Source organism: Montipora capricornis, chromosome 2, assembly GCF_036669925.1.
Source record: "Montipora capricornis isolate CH-2021 chromosome 2, ASM3666992v2, whole genome shotgun sequence".
Classification (NCBI taxonomy): Eukaryota; Metazoa; Cnidaria; class Anthozoa; order Scleractinia; family Acroporidae; genus Montipora; species Montipora capricornis.
In genome coordinates, this window is record NC_090884.1 from 35,366,826 (window position 1) to 35,380,300 (window position 13,475).

The 13,475-nt window shown below is 39.7% G+C and overlaps 1 pseudogene; it reads right to left on the reverse strand.

Moving 5' to 3' along the window:
* Nucleotides 1-6,138: 6,138 nt before the first annotated feature.
* LOC138037224 (uncharacterized) overlaps nucleotides 6,139-13,475 on the reverse strand; it is a 10,332-nt pseudogene continuing 2,995 nt past the window's right edge.

Below are 13,475 nucleotides of genomic sequence, written 5' to 3' on the forward strand. Positions count from 1 at the left end.
TACGGAAAGCGAAAAAATGTCTCTCGTGCTTTAATTAAGCGAAGCAGACGAAGAATTCCTCTGTAGCTCAGGTAATATTTTGGAAGTAAAATAATTCACAATATGTTAGTTTGCCTTTCTTCAAGGATAATAGGTTGACTGAGCAATGCCCCAATTACAACTGACTAGCTATATTATTAAGAGGTAACAGGACTACATGCTTGTCCAATTTGGAAGCAATTAGATTTAAAAAAATCCCTCGGACTGCCAAATTAGACTCGGCCTACTTGGCTGTCCTCAGATTTTTTCTTATCCAATTGCATTGTTTCCAAATTGGACAGTATGTAGTCCTATTACATATACAAATTGTACTCGAAATCATGTGATTACCTATACTATTATTACTACTACTACTACTACTACTACTACTAATGATGATGATAATAATAATAATAATAATAATAATAATAATAATAATAATAATAATAATAATAATAATGATAATGGCGGCGAGTAGTGTGGTCGGGCTCTGACAGCTCTGTTAGAAATCTGGTCTAATACAAAAGCAAGCCAAGCTTAGAGCACCATTACCCATCTGAACAAGTATTCATATACTTTGGCAGTTGTCAAACCTAACAGGAGAGACTTTTGGTGTCTCACAGCGAAGGAAATCAAACTTATATTTTCATAGTTAGTTTTCATTTGAGTTTAATGGACAACCTGAATATGGAAGAAAATAACGGACAAGCTCAAGGCAATCGAAGGTTAAAATGGACTGATGAAATGAATTCTACACTGCTCGAATGTAAAAGGAAAGCTGTACTGGTGACAAAATCGAATGCACCTGAAGCTATGGATGGCAATCGAAAGAAAGGTTATATGGAAATCATGAAGGGATCAGCATGGTTACGAATATCTTGCAATACCACGGAAAAACCTACGAAACCAGGCAGCTCGACTAGAGAAAATCGTTAGGCAATGCAGCGAACAATATTTTAGATAAAGTTGGAAGACGGCAGGGGGATGAAACCGAAAGAAATAACGATGAAAATATCGAAAATATCGCAAATATTGATAATATTTCGACAGAGGAAAATGCTAATCAGCTTGAAAATGGAATGAATTTGTATAGCATTCACAGCACTACTCCTATGGGATCTACAGAAAATCGATTAACTGTTGAGGCACGAGCGCTAAAAGAAAAGGCTTCACAAATGTTTGAATCTGTGTACAGTCAACCGGGTGATTATGGAGCTCGTGAAATCGACACTAGGACTACAGAAAAACCACCAAAAAGGGACATTGAAAACATCAACATTGTCGTGGGTGAAATAATTAACCAACACACTATATCACCAGTGGAGGATCCTTTTATACTTCTATGGATTGTTAATTGTGCACTTTATTCGACCGTGGCCACTTTTCTGTTGTTGACGAAGTGGAGAAAACCCAATGTAAGCGGAAGACCGAGGATGGCTTTGAATGATAAAAAGAAGAAAGAATACGAGAAAAAAGCGATGAACCTAAGGAAGGTGATATTTATTGCAAGGGGGGGGCGGGAGAAAAAAAAAAAAAATAAAAGGTAGAAAAAGAAAGGAAGGAAAAACAGAAGATTATTGTTAGAAGAGTGTAGAGCAATCTCTTCTGTTGAACTCGTAAACTATATGGAAAAGAAGAAGTCACAGCTACGAAAGTTGAAGGGGAATCACATCAAACAGAAGAAGCAAGACGAAGCAAGATCTTTAAATCGTCAATTCAAGCAGGATGCAAGGAGTGTATACTCAAGGTTTGGTACATTGTGCAAGGGTGAAGAGGGTCGACCTAAATTTGTAAGGGACAATGACAACAGCGATAACGGAGACAATGCATTTGAGAACATTGATCAAGCATGTAGCTTCTGGATGGATTTATGGGAGAAGAGTGGGACTTGCGACTCATAAGAGAGGCGATTGCCAAAAAGGTACCCCCACCCTCTGATGAGTCGTGGGACCTTCATACCATACAGGCTGTAAAGATCTTATCGAAGAAACGAAACTGGAGTGCTCCGGGTCCAGATAAACTCGTTAACTATTGGTGGAAACGTGCACAGGTACTTCACGAGGGTGTAGCTAAGGCCTTTGTGTCTATTTCTGAGAGAACTGAGGATTATCCTGCTTGGTTCTCTGAAGGAAAGACTAGACTCATACCGAAGTCCGGAGAGTTCACAAGAGAAAACCAGCGTCCAATTACGTGTTTTCCTCGTGTCTACAAGATCCTATAGACAGTCACTTGACTGAGAATGAACTGATGGAGAATGGACAAAGAGGTGCAAAGGCGAAAGGCAGCGGAACGTCGGACAACCTTATGATAGATCGAATGGTTACGTTGGATTGCCATAGAGGGCATCGAAATCTCAGTGCGTAGACGAGAAAAAAGCTTATGACACCGTCGATCATAAATGGTTATCTAAAAGTATGGATGTACACTGTTTCCCCTATTGGCTGTGCAGAGTAATAAGGCAACTACTAAAGAGCTGGAACACTAAGATCATTGTTAGAACAAAGTGTGGAACCGAGACCTCCCGTACTATTCGATTTATGAGAGGATTACCTCAGGGCGATGCGATATGTCCACGTCTGTTTACGCTCTGCTTAAATTCAGTAGCGTGGCTACTTAATGCAACAGAGGGTTGTAAGCTATCCAAACCAATTGGTATGAAGATAACTCATCTACTGTACATAGATGATCTTAAAGTTTTCTCATCGTCGCAAACAAAGCTTAATACAGTCCTAAGATCCACATGTGCAGCAATGAATGATATTGGATTACAGTGGAACCCGAAGAAGTGCAATACTATTCATGTCAAGAGAGGTGTTCTAGTGCATGATGCAGCAGGTCTTAAACTCGATCAGACGTCAGTGGTTCAGAGTATCAAAGAAGGTTCAAGCTATACGTTCCTTGGAGTATGTGAAATAGTGAAACAGGACGAGAAGCTAGCTCTCGTGAGTGCAGCAAAGGTCTACCTTCAACGCTTGTCTGTAATCTGGTCTAGCCCTCTTTCCGATGTTAACCTAGTAATAGCAACTAATCAATTCGCACTTCCCGTGCTCAGCTATTTGATGTGGACCCAACACTGGCCTATCACCGAACTGAGAGTAGTTGATAGAGAAGCAAGAAAGATTATTCACGAGAACGGAGGAAAACACCCATTGAGCTCGACAGCTGTTATGTATCTGTTATGTATCTACCCAGACACCTAGGAGGGCGTGGTTGAACAAGAATACAAGCTTACAAAGATCAAAGCTGCTATAAAGCTCTATCAGAATGCAGACCCTACGATAAGAACTGTCCGGGTGTTTGAGGAGAGAGCAGTGGAGAAAGGCCATCAGTTCACTACTAACTGAAGCACACAAATATGCGGAGGAACTGGAGATAAGTTTATCTCTTAAATACCCAAATCTTTCAATTACTTTAGCTAGAAGACCAGAGGTAGAAGTTGAGGAACGAAGATCAAAGAACTCTTGAAGCGTGCAATGATAGATAAGCTACAAGAGACCATAAAGGCAGAGAATTGGCATGGGCGGTTGCTCACATCGTGTTGGAAAGATGAAGAACTTAGTCAAGATGCGTGCTTTGCATGGATGAAGGATTGGTCATCGGCACCCACCCGTACAGTTGCAGGTATGATCGAACTTTATGAACAACTCTTGCCAACCAAAGTGTATACAACACAAAAGACCAGAACAACCCAGGGAGACGTAAGCTGTAGGCTGTGCGGTAAAGAAGCAGAGACACTTCCACACATTTTGTCAGGATGTTCTACACTTGCTCAATCAAAGTATTTGGACCGACACAATGCTGCTCTGAAGATATTATTCTTCGAGAAGTGCAAAGACCTCAAGCTGATGGAAGGTGTTCCTCCTTGGTATTCACCTGTGAAACCAAAACCTATCTATGAGTCGGATGAAGGGAAAGCTTTTTGGGATGTGGCGGTATATGCAGAACACACATATGTTAGAGCTAATAGAATCGATGCTCGTTTCGTGGACCACAAGGCAAATAAGTCTGGGCAGTAGAAATGAGCTGCCCCTGGATTGATAATCGTGCAAAGAAAGTTGAAGAGAAGGCAATAAAGTATGGTCCACTACTTTTAGAATTGAAACAACATCATCATTGACACATTGGGAGGATGGTCGAAGGACGTAGAAGAAACTATGAAGAAGCTTGTTGGTGCCCGATCAAAGTGTGTTATAGAGAAGATGCAGAAAGCCACCATTTCATACTCGTTGCATATAGCTCGTTATTTCAAAGCAGCTGTTTTATAATTTGGAACATTTTATTTTTTGATAATGACTATTAACCTTTTATTATTACTTTTAATTTATTGTACATATTGTATACTTTTTTTTCAACATTTTTAAAGCTGTTATTTTATAGGATATGTATAGATGTATGGGTGTGTAACTAGTTTGATTTCCTTTTAGGTTGTATAGGTTACGCTGGGCGCCCTATACATGCCATAGATTTTTTGCATCTATACGTTTTGATACTGCAAATAATAATCAAGACACCCAACATGGCGGCCGTTTACAGCATACATCTTTGTTACTCGACATCCACGTAATGGTCAATTGACACCTGTCAAAACAAGGTATCCGCTTACCAGTATCACTTGACTAATCGCGGACTCAAGTTTAGAGCTCATCGAAGTAACCTGTTTTATTAAGTTAACCGCTGGCCAGGTACTGGTTTTCTCTTGGATCGCAGGCCCAATCAGGTAAACTTCTTGTAATCAGGACACAGACATAAACGAGGCTTACATTTTCGCACGCTTTCTGTGGCTTGACGCGGCTTTACGCGGGACTGGGATGGTATTTGGTAACCTACTCAGTGTGGTGGTACACTCTTCTTGTAAACTTCCTTTGTTAGGGGATATTTATTATTTTTCCAATTCTTCTTGTTTTAAATCGTTTTAGATTTTTTTGTTTGGTTTCTTTTATTCGTTTGTTTTTCGTCAAGGCTAAACAAAAATTCGAATTTTTTTTTATCCCGTAAATTCGTTGTTTAACTAAGGCTACTAAGAATAAATAACCCAGGAGCTCCGCATTTAGGCTTAGCTAAATCTATATATGTCAGTGAAGCTTCAGAATATTTATGACGTTTGAGCACACCAAATGCATGCTTCGAGAAATATTTTACACACCCAAGTTAACATTCCGGATCCAAGGCACTCGAAAGAGAAGGGGACGGGTTAAAGCTTTTTGTAGTAAAAGCAAGTCTTCTGATTAAACTGGTTTAGTGTTTTGCATAGCATGAGTAACCGTGTGATATAGCATATACAACCATTAGCAAACAGCACGCGGTACTCACAACTACAGAAGTAGTCACATTGGGGATATTCTGCTTTCGGCGATCAAATCTTGAATCAAGTAGCAAAATTGAACTCCTCCGAGATATATAGAAATGGCACTGTGTGAATAATTTTAAGAAAATACACGATCTTTTTCCATGGGAGGATCCAGAAATTCCAGAAGAGGGGGCCAAAAAATTGCCGCGAGAGTGCAAACCCCCCCCCCCCCCCCTCACCATATGCCCCTTTCCGAAAAATTATGTGTTTCCAGTCTTCTACGTCACTTTATAAAATAGAGAAACGACTGTTACATTTAACGTGTCGCTCGAATTTGTAAAAAGAAGTGATACGCATTATATATTCAATTTTTCATACGTGATGTATATCTATCAAAAGCAAAACGTTTGAAATAAGAAAAGCTCTGAAGCTGAACTAATCATTATCTAAAGTAAAACCGCAGCTGATGCACACTGTGTTGGTTACAGAAGCTCTTTAAATACAGGGAGAAAAGGGAGGCCAAGGCCCCCTCGGCACCCCCTCCTCCCCTAAATCCGCCCCTGTTTTTCATTTTCAAAAACATGTTTCGACAGTTCTTCTCGGTTTAAGCTGAATTATGGAAGGGTTATGTTTTTCAAACGTTGGCCGTGTAGCACTTATATTTCAACAGAATTATGATTTAGCTGAACTGTGACAGATTGGGTGTTGATTTCCCGTGCATCACGAAATTGTTGAAATAATCCGTACAAAAATTGACACCAGAGGAATTATAGCCATATGAGAGCGTTTATTGTTTATTCTAGTTAACAACATTTGCAGCTGCATTTTTTTAAACTGACAACTCAGCACTCATCGTTAACATTTTCAATTTTACAATAAGGACAATACGATTGAGACCATTATTAACCATAGCTATCCATCACTGTACCTATGTATAATCTTCACTACAAGGCGTTATTTTCCTGAGGTTGTTACTTTACAACTGGCCCGTTATGGTGGTAGAGTGATTTTACTTGTAGTATCGCCGCACTTTGCCGCTCCCGGGAATAACTTCACTCCTAAGGATCCTTTTGCAGTAAGCAGCACCTCAAGATCAGCGACGCTCATTTCTGTCTGGTACAGCAACGCTTTATCCTTTTGATTGTTGCTCATAACCGCAAATGACTCTGCTTTGCCATTCCATTCACAGCAGCCAGCTGTCCACACAGCGCGCGGTGTTACAAGCTTTATTCCTTTGGAGAAGGTAGTCGTTGTAAAGGGTAACGGTATTGTGGTGTCTTGCACCGGTTTTCCTGCAGAACCGGGCTTGAGTCCGAAGTCAGATGTCCCTGTTAGAAGATAAAGGGTGCCCCCTCGCGTGGAATTTCCGCAAGTACTTTTAGCGTAGGTGCGTATTCGAATTGCGGTGCTGCATTAGTAAGGGTGAATGTAGCTTTCATGAATTTTCGTCAAACGAATTTATTCCTGAGGGATTCATATGACCTCTGCTCAGTGGTTGTTTGTATTTGGTGATAGCTTCTTTGTATGCACCGTCCACGGGAATACCTATGGAAACACGGGAATGTCTACCACAATTGTACAATGGAAGCACAAGAGTAACTTCTCGTTCATCAAGAGCAATAATTTCTTACAAGCCCATACTAACATTGTTCAGTACGCCAGCATCAGGCCCCCGTGCCCCCCCCCCCCCCTCTCTCTCACACTCTCATCCCACATCTCAAAAATGTTCTGTTAGAAGGTCTTGCCAGTCAAGCACTTAATAGCCCAAGATGTCAAACTGAGTTTTCTGGAAATCAAACTTGTGCGGTTCAATGGCAATCATGCCATGCCAGTGACTATTGCGTGGAGGAAGTGCGAATAGCTACGACAATTAAGTTAATATACCTTGTCCTTTGGCATCTTTGGGTTTCTCCAATTAAAATCTTTTCTGCGGCGTGTTTCAATCGCTGTTGCCTGAGCGGGAGTTACTTTGTACGCAGAATAAAAAGGAATGTTTCGAGCCGGATCAAAGAGCGACACAAAATAAGGAGTTGACGGAGGATCTGCCGGTAAGAGCCGATTTCCAAAACCACTGATGCGTTCTTGTGCGATTCCCTCCAGATTCTTTAAAGAGAAGGTGAACAATAAATATAGTATTAATACATTTTGACCTCTGAAAAAGAGATTTTAAAGATTGCTTATCGCAAAAAATAATTACCCAGGATTATACCTGCCATTAATCATTTCAAGCAATACAAGCCGGTGTTTAATTTGGGCAAAAATACACCTAGTGACTGCACTAGAGTTATGAGGTTCTGGCCATCTTGGAACCCTCCTAACTCCAATCCTATCGTTGCTGGAACTAGAATATTTTAAAGCGTGGCGTTGATTTATCTGTGGAAATTTAGGCCGTTGTTGTGGTTACGAAGTTGTTAGCTATATACCTTTGCAACGTATGGCGCAAGAAGGGTTTGCATGACGTTTTTTTAAACCTCGTTTGAAGCAGTTATAGCCTATTTAAATCTGTTCCCTGTATCTCATGAACACTATCCCACCACAAATACCTTTTGAAGATATTAAAAAGGACCTTAGACCAATCTCCCTTACTCCTACATTGTCAAAGATAGCTGAACATTTTGTTGTTCAAGATCATGTGAAACCTGCAATTCTTAGGAAGTTAAGATCTGACCAGTTTGGCTGTATTCCTGGCTCATCAACTACCCACGCTTTAATAACTATGATTCATAACTGGACGAAAGAAACTGATGGTTAAGTGAATGATGTTAGAGTCTTTGTGTTGGACTACAAGAAGGCCTTTGATCTTATAGATCATTCCCTACTTATGATTAAGCTTTCTGATTACAATCATATTAATCCTTATATCATCAATTGGATAGGCGACTTACTAAGTAATCGTTTTCAAAGAGTTAAACTAGCTGAAGATTGTTTCTCGGAATGGCAATCTGTACCCGCCGGGTTCCCCAGGGGACAAAGCTTGGCCCCTGCCTTTTTATTGCTATGATCGATGATCTTGTAGTGCCCTCTGCGAATGGTACGGTTAAGTATGTCGACGACACAACGAGTTATGAAGTAGTTGACAGCAGAGAGGTCAGCCAGGCACAGAATGCCATTAATGAGATAACACAGTGGTCCGAGATCAATAAGTTTCAATTACATCCCAAGAAATGCAAAGAGCTTAGAATTTCCTTTTCACGTTCTCCGGCGATTCGCGAGCTAGTATCAATTAACGAGACCGCTATTATTGATCTTGTTAAATCTGTGAAAGTATAGGTGTGATTATTCAGGATAATTTTAAATGGAATCAGCATGTAGATGCTACCGTTAACAAAGCGGCAAAGAGATTGTACTTCTTAATACAACTAAGGCGCGCTCATGTTCCAGCTAAGGATCTAGTCTGTTTTTATATTGCTTGCATTCAGTCAGTTTCATTATATGCCTGTCAAGTGTTTCATTTATAGTCTACCTGAGTATCTTAGCTCAGCCTTAGAAAGAGTACAAAAGAGAGCCATGCGTATTATATATATGGCTACGATGTGTCATACGTTGATGCTCTTAAGACCGCAAATATTAATAGTTTATCGCAAAGAAGATCTGAATTGTGTCAGAGTTTTTTTCAACAAACCATTTCTAATCCTAACAATCAGTTATTTCACTTATTACCATTTAACACTCATCATCTTTCGGTAACCCTGCGTAAACCAAGGGTTTTTGCAACGCCCTTGTGTAAGACTAATAGGTTCAGTAATACCTTTATTAACGCTAGCGCTAGGATTTATGACTCTAAATAAACTTTCTTTATTTATATAACGAATACCATTAGTCAATTCTCCATTTGGTACCTTATACTTTACAATTTTATATGTGTATATATATTTATATATATCTATTTTTTTCTTTTCCCTTAGTTCTCATAGATCTATCTTAATGTATCATAATAGTTAATATATTTTACTTACAGAATTAAATTTTTTAATTATGTAATGTAAACCTTATCAATTCAGTTATAACTGCAATCTAAGGTGATAATAAACTATCTATCTATCTATCTATTTATCTATCTATCTATCTATCTATCTATCTATCTATCTATCTATCTATCTATCTATCTCTATCTATCTATCTATTTATCTATCTATCTAAAAGACATATCATTCAATGTCGAGATTTAATTTCCACGAGCAATATCTGTCCCAAGAATATTCACATCCTTTGACTCAAGTCAGCACTATTTTGATGATAATCAGATTTTGGGTTACTACTAAAAGATTTAAAATCAAACATTCACTGCTCGAAGATAATTTGCCCATTCTCACGCGGACCTTATCTTCCCCGGCTAGTAGCCACTGCCTAGAGACATGGTAACTGCCAACAACGCAACGACAGCGAAACAATATATCCTAACCAACGACACTGTTCCAAGCAGTTTGAAAAAAACCAGTTCAAAGATCCCAAGAACCCGAGCAAATAAACAGTGTTTGATGTATCAAGAAGTATCGTAACAAATTACGTGCTTGTCTTTGACATCATGTCCTTCCACAAGTTAGCACTCTCTACGGTTCATATCTTTCACACGTAAGATCCTAAATATCTCGAAATGGAGAGATCACATCGAACAACGCCGTACATTTTCCCCACTGACATTTAACAAAAAGATGTAACTGAAAGTTTGTTACCTAAAGCCGCTCAAAAAAGGAAGAGGAACGAGATTTGGTAAGTTTGAGGACACATCTCATGTCAATTGAAATGATAGACGCTATAGAACACATTTTCACAGCATCAAAGTTCAGTGAAGAGAAGTCAAACCGATCTACAAAATTGACGGCCACTTCTTGAAAGTAAAAACTAAAAACGTTTATGATGGGAGGTATCCTTTGTGATAATCGTTTAATTGATCGAATTCCCTTATTATTTAATTGTTTGGTTAAATTAAGAAAAACATCACCTGATCAGAAGTTATGACTGAAGAGTTGCGTTAACGTCAAGCAAAACTGCCCGCCGAGATATGTCCACAACGCAAAATACCTGAACACTCTTCGCTGCCGGATGCAAAGTGGTGCTCTCCTGACTAATTTTTGTTTCTAAAACACAGTCTTCGAATTCCTCATAAAGTTTCCATTAATATTTTAGTCGAAGCAATCTCATGAGAACAGAGCATCTTCCCCAACAGAACTTTCTGGAATGCCCACATGCGCAATATTGTTAAAGTTAATTTCTCATCTTTTGTTCGCGGTTATTTTTTCCGAAAATTTTTTATTTTGAGTAATCACCGAAGATAATTTAAGCTGGTTAAGTTTTAACTGCGTTGTGCCATGGGAACCTAACGGCTAGGTTCGATGGAATATCTTTTCTGACGGTATTCAGCGTCTCAGAAATTGGGATTAAACTGTCACAAAAACGATCAGAGCTCAGTTTTGTGTGATACTGAAGTCACCTCACACTTTCGTAACACCGAAGATATGCAATTCGGAGTTTTGTGTTTTCGGAAAATAATAATTGTCGTTGAAGGTGCTAAACAAGGCTATGTATTATCTATCGCCGTAGGAAATGAATCCTTTCAATAAAACGTTAACTCTCTTTTTGAAGTTGCAAAAGTGAGCCCCTATTTAAGAGACCGACAAACTTTCTGAGGACACCGCAAATGAAACTGGAAAGAGTTTGTTCATTGTGCGCCTTGTTCTGCTTTGCTTAGGTCTTTGCTGCTAGGATACCCTGTTTATGTACTATTCTACAAAGCATGACTCAACCAGAAATTTTACTCGAAGTTGCAGCTGAGGCCACTAAAACCACGATCATCAAAGAAGGCCAAACCTTTGCCGTTAACATTGTTGCCACCACTTTGAAAACTACTTTCCAAATAAATGAGGCAAAACTGTTTCACTTGTGATAAAAGGCGTATAGTTACGTGGCCGTCAAAACAGTTGAGGTCAGACCTTTAGGAATGTTGCTTTTTAGGGCATTGATTCTTTCACAAGCTGTCTTTTTTCTTAATTGAAATTCATTCAAGCGAAACCACAGGCAGCCCAAGCTCGGTATGTGACCGTTTGGACTGGTCGTTCTTCGTACGCAACAGACGATTTATAGACTTCGTATGGGAAATTAACTTTGCGCTTATAAATGCTAAAGTAAGCATAAATGTAGAAATAAACTTCAGTTTACCTCTACGTACGGCTGTCCTCGTCTTTTCTGTGCTATCGGGGTGCAAATTGTTTTCCTTTTAGACGGTTTTATGGCATACCGAATTTTTACGATGTAGTAGGCGGTTCCCCTGCGGGTTTAAAACATGTCGAAGTTCCACAGGTCACTCCTCGTTTTTTGTTTTTTGGCAGGGCATTATTTTACCTTGTGGAAAGGAACCAAAACCCTCAATTTGGCTAATCCTAAGCCTAGGTTTGGTTTTTTAGGAGGCCTCGGGTTAGCACAAATTGAAGGTTTTGGCTACTTTCAAAGAGGTAAAACAATGCACCCTCAACGAGTGACCTGTGGAATGTGGCCTGTGTTTTAGATTCCAGAGTTTCGAAGCAAGCAACCGTGGACAATCTTCCTTTCTGTGTACGTTGTTTTATTGGCTTTATATGATCGGCTTAGTTTCAAGTTGATAAACTAAATCTTTTATGCAAGCCCGATACGACGGCACTAGATTTGATTTTAGGTAATTTACTATATTTCGGCTGGCCAAACCAGCCTTCTTCAGGTACACTGCAGTTTACATTGAATTGCTTCTATGTCCATATATTATATATATATATATATATATATATATATATATATATAAGGCACTGTTCGCAGTTAGATATAGCTCTTTGGCATTACAAAGCTTTTGCTTTCATGTCCCTAATTGAGCACTGTACTACTGGGAGGAGTCATTGGCCGCTAGCAATTGCCGCATGTGCTCACTAGCTCGCTAGTTTGAGCAACTCTGGCATGGCTTAGATGTACCACATGTGTGGGACATTTGGGGTGGGTTTATAACTTCACCTCCATCCTAGACATCAGCATTGAACTGATTTACCCAAAAGGCCGAAACAGCACTGTTCCTGCAGTTATGCACAACTTGAAAAATATATACATAATTTGCCACCCGAAGCTCGGCCTTTAAAATTAAAAAAGCTTCCTGGCCTTACCGAGCGAGTCTCTGTTAGAAAATATTTTTTCGATAGGTATTACTTGCATGTCCTTGGAGATGTTGTGGGAGAGGAGAGGAATGAACCTTAACTTTCAAATCCACGGCACAGCTATGGGCACTAAAAAGGCCCCCTCTTTTGCTAACCTCTTCCTCGGGCTTTTTCGAAAAAACAATAGCTCTAAGGAACGCCCCATGTCCAACCCTCATACTTTGGTTGAGATACATCGAATGACATTTTTTATGAATCTGGACTGAAAGTTCCGGAGAACCTTCAAATTTTCATCGCTTCTCTCAACAACCTTCACCCTACACAGTAAATTCACTAAGTCTACATCTCTCCCACCAATGTTCCGTTCCTTGACTGTTAACGTCTCACTAAGTAGTAAAGGAACATAAGATACAAACCTATACACCAAACCCACGGACAACACCAACATTTACTTTATTCCTCTTGTCATCCTCTACACACAAAAAAAGCCATCCCTTTTCAGCCTAGCACTCCGCCTACGACGAATTTGTTCTACGACGAAACGTTCAAGATGCGCACCACGGAACTAACGACATACCTCTGAAACGAGGTTTACAAACGCAACTTTGTTACTAAACAAATACAACGGGCTGCAGACATTCCCCGCACACATACCCTACAACCTAACAGACAGACAAACCCCAACGCATACCTTTCATAACGACCTATAATGCATCACTTCCTTCCATCTTCAACATAATTAAAAAACCTACAATCTACTTCTTTCTTCTGACCGCTCCAAAATGCTTTCCTCCATCTACCTGTTGTGGCTTTCAGGCGCTCCCCTAACCTTCGAGACCTGCTGGTTACAGCTAAACTGTCGCCCAATGTAACTCATTCTAATTCCACACTTCCTTCCGGTTCTTTTCGCTATGGCAAAAACTGCGCTACCTGTCCTTACATTTTCCATAAACTAACCACCTACAAATTCTGCTCTACTGGCGAAACGCGCTCCATTAATTTCCACATAACTTGCGAAACTAAAAACTCATCTACATGATTCAATGCAACAGATGCCA